Source organism: Cibotium barometz, chromosome 38, assembly GCF_041138505.1.
Source record: "Cibotium barometz isolate CiBa-2024 chromosome 38, ASM4113850v1, whole genome shotgun sequence".
Taxonomy (NCBI): Eukaryota; Viridiplantae; Streptophyta; class Polypodiopsida; order Cyatheales; family Cibotiaceae; genus Cibotium; species Cibotium barometz.
The window spans coordinates 32138855-32147722 of NC_141083.1; positions in this window are offsets into that span (position 1 = coordinate 32138855).

Here is an 8868-nt window from a genome sequence, read left to right on the forward strand (position 1 = left end):
GTAGAAGCATCCACTATTGTGGCTGCATTTGACTCTTTCTTCTTTGCCTCTTTAGCCTTTAGCTTAGGGAAATTCTTAATGACATGATCATTTGCCTTATAATAGTTGCACCTAGTCTTTTTCTTGCCTTTATCATCAAGAGCCTTCTCAGACTTATTGTTGCTACCTGTGGAAGGAGAAGAAGTTGCAGACCTACTAATAGGAGAAGAAACAGTGGAAGGGGCTGCCTTACCACTTCTTCTCTGCTGCAAGGGCCTTCTCAGACTTATTGTTGCTACCTGTGGAAGGAGAAGAAGTTGCAGACCTACTAATAGGAGAAGAAACAGTGGAAGGGGCTGCTTTACCACTTCTTCTCTGCTGCTGGGCAGCAATAAATGCTTGATCAACTGCATGCTGCCTAGCCCTGTTTTGCCTGGATTGCGCTTCTTGCAAGAGCTTGTTGACTAAAGTATCATACTTGACAGCATCAGGTCTGTCCTCAGTAAGAAGTCTCCACGTGGAAGCAAAAGTCTGATATGTCTCAGGTAAAGCATCAAGAACAGTCTGCACAAGAGAATGATCAGGAATAATCTCACCTGTAGAAATCAACTGTTCTTTGAGATCTTTAATCTCAGCAAGAAAAACATTCATGTCATTATCTTCCTGCCATTAGGAACTCAATGGAGTCTTTTTGGGCCCTTTAATTTGCCATTGCCTAAAGGAAGTGATTAAGAAATAGACAAATAGGGAGATTACATGTGGACTGAAACCAATGGTTTGTAAGAGCCTAGAAGGTAGTGGTCAAACTTAGAATAATAGGCTAAATAGGCTCTTTTTAAATTTTCAAAATCAACTAAAACTCAAAAATTTAAAACGTATATGAAATTTTTTCCTATTTTTTATAGAAAAGGATAGCTGCAACCTGCAACCATCATTAAGTAAGGTCTCTAAAGTGATAGAGGCCCAAAAACGAGTTCCCATGCATTCAATGCACATTCCCCTTCACTTTCCACTATCCCTCTCTCCCACGTTCCCTCCAAAACGCTCTCTCTTTCCCCTTTCTCATAGCAAGGCGTTTTTCACTCTCTAGACTACTTCTTTTAGCTATCTACCTCTTGATCTACCTCTCTCTTCACTCAGAAACCTAGATCTATAGCTATGGAAGCTTGATCTGCAACCTCCTCTTAGAAGCTATGGAAGTTTGATCCTCACTTTCATTTCCTTCCTTCATCCTTCTTCCTTGTCCAACCTCCTTTTACAGAGTGTAACAGCAGAGCTTAGCTATGGAAGTTTGATCTGCAACCTCCTCTTAGAAGCTATGGAAGTTTGATCCTCACTTACATTTCCTTACTTCATCCTTCTTCCTTGTCCAACCTCCTTTTACAGAGTGTAACAGCAGAGCTTAGCTATGGAAGCTTGATCTGCAACCTCCTCTTAGAAGCTATGGAAGTTTGATCCTCACTTACATTTCCTTACTTCATCCTTCTACCTTGTCCAACCTCCTTTTACAGAGTGTAACAGTGGAGCCAAGCTATGGAAGCTTGAGTTGCAAATGCTTTGGCTCTCATAATCTTACTCATTGTCTCCTCTCACCCCCTCCAATATCCTCTTTCAAAGTGCAGTAATAGCACAGCCAAGCCCTTGGAACTTGCTCTACAACTCCTTCTCTTTTGTACATCTCCCTAGTCTAAGTTTTTTTCTCACCATTTTATTTTCCTTTGCCATCAAGGTTTATAATCTCTCTAATATATACATCTAATGTCTTCTTCTAGAGCTCGAAGGCCTCCGATCAGTATTCAATCTCTCTCTTGTAGCAGTGGTCAAGATGAGGATGGGCACTGGAACATCAAACAGTACGAGAAGTGGAATTGGATTACGATGCAGCCTAGTACAAGAGGAACCCACAAGGTGTCAAAGCGATACGTTGATATACAAAGTCACCATTGGAAAGGGTGGATATTGGAGCTTAAACAAGATCATGATGGAAAAAAGCTAGCCAAGGTCCAACATGTTTACAAGGCAACAGAGCTGAAACTAGTAGACCATGACCAACGTCAACGATTTCCTGCAAATTGAAAGTTATTTCACCACTTTATATTCTTGTTTTTAAATCAATTGTGTGCTAATAATGGTATACTGAGCACTGCTTTGATTGTTCTTGGGTTCCTGTGCGTAGATATTTTTCCCTCAAACTATAGTGAGTGGGAGCCTATGGAGGCAATTTCAGGAACCTTTGAAGCATACCATGTGGAGCTTGGTAGTTTAATCTTTGGAGGGTGTCCAGCTGCACAACTTCTTGCACGAAACATCTTCTTCTATGAGGATACATATGTGGTTCCCACGACAGCAAATGGTACTGGAAAATTAGTTCCAAAACCTACGCCAACTCTCACATCTATTGAATGGCCAATTCCAGACGATGCTTCAGTGGCCATGGCTTGTTTGCAGATCGAAAGCAAGGTGCAAAATGCTATGAAGTGCACATATGGATCTCACAAAGCAACCATAACCTGCTTCATACCTCTACACCTCTTTGTGTACCTGTTCCATATAAGTGACACACATCGTACCCCAACTTTATGGATTGCAAAGGGGGAGAGAGCTCTGACTTGTTTCTTATCACCTGCATGGGATAAAAAAGTTGTTCAACACAATGGAGACACCATCAGATGCGGAGTAATAGTTGAGAAGGTTGTGATGCGCTATCATATTGCCAAGCAACAGTTGTCCATTGCATTTCCTTACAGGCGATGGAAGCTTACAAATGGAGAATGGGAGGCGTTAGACTCTGACACAACCTCTACAGAATAGGGTGTGCTACATATATCCATGCAAGGTGGGGATGTAGAAGATGTTACTGTGAATGATGACTGGTCCCTTGCCAACTTACGTGACTACTTAGTTCTTCGCGATTCTCACTGAGTGGTGATTTTGCTTTGATAATCAATGGTAGAGTAGTGCGCAAAAGGCAGGAACGATCTTTTCTTTGTAGAGAAATTACTTTCCCTAGCTATGTAGCTATCAGATAACCACTGGATATGTAATCTTGAATTGAAGTAAATACAATTTTAATTTTTTTGCCTCACTGTCTTATTAAGGTTTTTCAATTGTCTTGTGCAAGTTTTATTTTTTTGTGATAGTGTAAGGTTGGTCACACAAGCATCTGTGGCTTGAGCCACTAGTAAATTGGAAATGACCTTGCGATGGAAGGATGCGTTCTTGCTTTCACATACCATTTTTTTAAAACTTTTTGGTACTTAAAAATTTTAAAAGTTTTTAAAAATTTTATAACAAGGTCACCCATTTATAAACGATACTTTACTCATTTTCATCAATTGACAATTATCGTTCTCTCCTAACACTTGCTCTCAATTTCGCACACCTTTCTGTATCACACACTCTCTATTTCTTGCAATCACTCATAGTCATGGCACCTCTACTTGACACACTTATTGCACAGCTAGGAAAGCTTGAGTTACTTCATAGTGTTGATGAGATTGTCCCTATGTTTGAGGGAGCAATTGATGTGCGTGCAACAATGCATCTACACGCGGATGCTTTTACAGATGTCATTCAGTATATGGATGAACACATCAACATGTACTCCATCATGTTTGAGGGTGATGAGGGCCTATGGGTTCCAGTTGACCTCATCAAGTACATATTCAGGGAAGACAAGAATTTTAGATTTCGCCTATCCAGGTTTTTAAAATCCCTCACAGAAAAGGACTACAGAAATGAGGAGGAAGACTTACTCTTGGATCTACAAATGGGCAACATCGGCACTTCTTTCCTGAGCTGGGACATGGTTTTGGTCCTTCTGTTACAAGAGGGTGTGGCGAAAGAAAGTGGCAAGGAAAAAGAAAAGGGCAAAGTAAAGCTAATGGAGCAGGTCCAAGAGGCCCATGCTGAGGAAGAGAATGTTACAGAACAATGGGAGGCCTCAATGGCATTGGTGGCTCTACAAGAGAATGTCCCCGAGGAGGTTCCGGACCTAGTTCTAGAGGGCGATGAAGTACTTGAGGAGGTCCCAGACCTTGTTATCATGTCTTTGCATCCAATCATTATTGATGGGAAAGAGTTTTTGTTTTTGGATGACATTGCCAAGACACTCGGGTTTCGTGAGGATGAGGCACTTTCTATTATTGCCGTGAATGCTGGGGGTCAAGACAAAGGAAAAGTGAAAATCTCTTTTGAAGATGACAACCTCACAAAAGCGCTTGCATACGATATTGGTAGCAGTACCTTGGAAGTTGTAGTGGCCAAAGCGCTCGTTGAAATAAAGCAAGATGTGCAATTCTATGAGAGCGTAGCTGCCTTTGAACCACACATGCCCTTGGTTGCTGGCGATGCTCAAGACCAAGGAAGCATAAACTTGACAAATGAGCAACTAGTTGCAAGTGACGATGCAACTGAGGTATGTCCTAACTTCTTAGTTGTAAAGCAAATTATTTTTAGTTGTATCATTTCACGCTTCCTAACTTCTATATTGACATGTTGACAGACTGCTTTTGAAGTGGACAAGTTTGCTATGCGCGTAGGAGGAACGCGGCCAAAGTCAGAGGGTCGAGATGCATCTCTTTGGCACTACATACTTGCCCTCAGAGCCGACATAGTGCGGGTTTTTCATTTAGACTATGCAGAGATCGCCTATGCCGAGCTCCTAAAATGTAAAGCACTTAGTGCAGTCTTATCGGAGAACCCCTTAGCCTCGAACATAAATAAATGTATTTTGGTAGCTAGGGAAGCTGCCTTGTATTGCTTTACGGGCAACCATCCCGGCTCAGTTTTAGGCCATTGTGCCCTTTCTCAGGCTCAAGGAATCAATGAGCCGAGTGATATATTCCAAAGCTTAGGCCAGAAACCAACCTCTAGAACTCTCTCTCCTGAGCTCTTCCAAGAGCTTATTAAAAAGATGTAATGCCAACTTCTCTTCCAAGTTTAATAAAATTTTTTTGTTGTGCATTGTAAGTTGTGATTTTTCCTGACGTACTTGTGATATACCATTTCAAGCCTCGCAATTTTAAGATTTTGTTCATGTGTTCATAGAAAATATTGTTTAGGATTCATTTTAAATGAGATCGTGATTAAAAAAAGTAATCGAGATTGGGTTAGAGTGGTATGAAAAAATATTTTATTTATAGATGTATACACACTCACATATATGTATATATATATGTACATAGATGTATATATATACATATATATATGTGTGTGTGTGTGTGTGTGTACCTATATATATATATATATAAGATTCTGGGGCTATTGAAAGATATATATATATATATAATATATATATATATAAAAGATATATAGGATATATATATATATAAGACATAAGATATTATAAGATTTTAAGGCTATTATAAGATATATATAAATATATATAATATCTTATATAAATATATAAGATTTTGGGGCTGTTAGGGCACCTAAAGGGTCTTATGAGCCTCACCAGACCAAAGATATCAAAAAAAATAAAAAAATGCCATGTGCGCTACGACGCGTAAATCGACATTTCGACCTGGTCAAACTAGCGATTAATGCGCCGTAGCGCACATGGCATGTTTTTTTATTTTTTTTATTTTTTTGGCCTTGAGGCTCATAAGGCACTCTATAAGGGTCTCTAGGTGACTTTATAGGATCTACCTTTTTTGTATATATAAATATATATATATATATGTGTGTGTGTGTGTACATATATATATATATATATATATATATATATATATATATATATATATATATATATATATATGTGGTTATGTATATATATTTGTATATGTATATATATATGTGTGTATATATGTTTGTGTGTGTATATATATATGTGTGTGTGTGTGTGTGTGTATGTGTGTGTGTGTGTTTGTGTGTGTTTTTTCCTGTGTGTTTAATGCTTTTATATTTTTTAAATGAAATGTTCATTGGCACTGAGCATACAAAAAAAAATGGACTCAACAAAGAATGTAACACAACTCAAAAAGCTTTCATTAATGTGTGAAAATGCTACAAAGGAATTTGGGAACATTTCAAAATTTTGTAGGGAGAATTACAAAGTGGGTTAGCCTATTGCGGTAGAAGGCTACGCTCTAAACGTAGACGTAGGGCTAGGGACATATCTACAGGCTTCAAAGTAACTCTCTTGGCATGTACCATAGCCAGCACTGAGTCTTCAAAAACAGAAACTACAATATCTTCAGCAGCTTCTTGAAGAGCTTCAAGAGCTGTGCTCTGTATGCAGTCAACCCTGTCAGAATATTTTTCCATTGTTTCTCTCACCAGTCGAGAGAATGGTGCCTTGGGGATGAGAAGATCTGTGCTTTTTTGATATTTCCTAATCTCTCGTAGCGCGACTGTCCCTGGCCTCCATTTTCTCTTCTTCTTTGTAACTGGTGGAGGCGGTGGTGGTCTTTGATTCTCCCACGATGGTCATTCAGACCTGAACTTCTTTTTCTTTTATGCACGCTCTTCCTCTTCTTGTTGGTCCCGAAACTTGCCCTCCATTCTTTTACCACACTTCTTGACTGGACGTCTGGATGTTGTGGCTGCTTGTGGCTGTGCTTGGCTTGCCCTCCTTGCGTCCTCTTTGGGCTGCTGTCTCTTTTGCATTTCTGTCTCCCAAGCTGCCCTCACAAGAGCAAACTCTTCGTCAATGGTATCTTTAGTGATGCCATAGGACAAGAGCTCGACCTCCCTATTCTGTAAGATAACCTCTAGCTGTTCTAGGGTGTCGGCCTCAATAACAATCTCCGGTGGTTGCCCTTGACCTTCCTCGGCTTCTTTTCGACGCCGCTCTTCTTCTGCTTCTCTACTAGGCTCTGCTTCTTCAGCTTCCTTCCTGCGTTGCGCTTCTTCTGCCTCCTTCCTGCGCTCTTCTTCTCTCATCTCCTTTGCCTCTTGCTCTGTTACGATAGGTAGGCTTGTCCTTTTTGCTGTAGTAGGTAGTGGGCCGAGTTGATCAAAAAACTGCAAGTCTTGCTCCTGTTCTTTTGGCATGGCCTAGGTATGTACGAGTGCAAGAGATAGTGGGAGGGCAAGAGAGAGTAGATCACAAAGAAGAAATTGAAATGTGGTGGCTATAAATGAAAAATGACTTAAATATGTCTATTTCTGTTTCAGGGGAACTTATTTTAATAAGATGAGATAATTTTCTATCCAAAAATATTAAAAATCTAAATATTCTCTCTCTAGAATATTTTCTCTCTCTAGGTTAAAACAGTTAGAAACAAGGTCTTTATATTTCTGAAGAGGGATTGATTACAGGGGAAGATACTAGACATCAAAAGGGGGGTTGGGGGAGGAATCTTACAGGTGGCTTGCTCTGGTCACAACTTAATATGCCATTATGCCATACCTTTGATCCTTTCCTCTGTTCAGCATCAAAAACGATTGCTTTTTTTGCACCCACCTGTTTTTGACTTTTGCCTTTGCTAGGTTGTTTCCCTTTTACTCTTGAGTCTACTGCTGTCTTGGAATGACAACAGTAAACACATGAGAATATAGTATTCGCACCTATTTTACAACCCAACATACACTTTAAGGTTTTTAGATCGCCACCCAAGTGCCATTCAACGTTAAAGCAGCCTATTCTGGGAACATCAAGCTTTTGACCATTGACCTGACAAGAGACGACATGTTGAATGCCAGACCGTTCAAAATACCACCTCAAGGTATCATGGTTCTCTTTTGGGAGGACCCTTGCTGCTTGCCACCAGATGTTCTTCTCTGATTGAATGCCGTAGTAGTCTTGCTTATGCCCTTGACCCCTATTGTTGCTGTCTTTAGTTGCATCCAACTCTTGGGTCTCTAAAAGCTTTCCTCTAAGTGCTTGGCTCATCAAGGTTAAACTAACACGCTCCAGTCTTTGACCTTTAACCACTTGACCAGCTTCAAGACAAACACGGCATTTCCACCTGTCTCTTCAAGTGTGAGGCCATAGTACTGAATCATTGCTTTTTGTAGCACTTCCATGTCAATGTAGACATTGTTATATGCATTGTATTCAAAGGGTTTGATTGTTGGCATTGGCATAATATCCTCCACCCACTTGTACCCACCCTCGAGCATGGATGCAATATCACCATTAGCACACTTCTTTGCCATCTGTAAGCTATAAAGTGTTGGAAGCAAGGATTGCATAACTCCCTTTGCTCGCAACCCTAAAGTGATTGACCTGTACATTGCTTTGTAACCTTTCTGGCTAATACCTGCTGAATCACATATATCAAGCATCTCTTTGGGTGTGACAATTTCTTTGATTTCCTTCAAGAAATGTTGACGAAGGGTCTCCCGCAGCTTATCATTACCAGAACCTGTTATCATTTCCATGATATCTTTCTCCTGAAGGACATGCTGAAGAAGGGAGGCATTAACATTGTCCTCAGCGTTGTTACATCCTAGTATAGCTGTTGCACAAGCCCTACAATCGCAAGAGTCACCCATGAGAGATGCTTTATTCATTAATTGCTTCTCAAAGCTGCTATAATTCCTACAAAAATTTTTACCTGGTTGTTTGTTTACGCCTCTTGCATGCGCCTGCTGTCTTAGAAAGTAACCCAACAACTTTACGTTTTCTTTGCCTTGCGTGATATCCAATGGGAAGGTGAGTGAAATGGTGAACACGACGCCGAAGATTACGAGTGGAGTGTTGAAGACGAACATAATTATCGGTAAATTGATTTATTGTGCGCACACGATCCGCTAGATTATTCTTCTGCACCTCAAGCTCCTCTGAGAGCTCTTTAATCCTCTGCATCAAACTATTGATCTGCTTAGTCGATGCCGCTTGAAGCTAGTCGAAGGCAAATTGTGTTTGCCTCTTTTCAGCTGCCTCATCTAGCCACAACATGTGTAATCTCCTACAATAGCCAAGAAGCCCATTGAAACCAT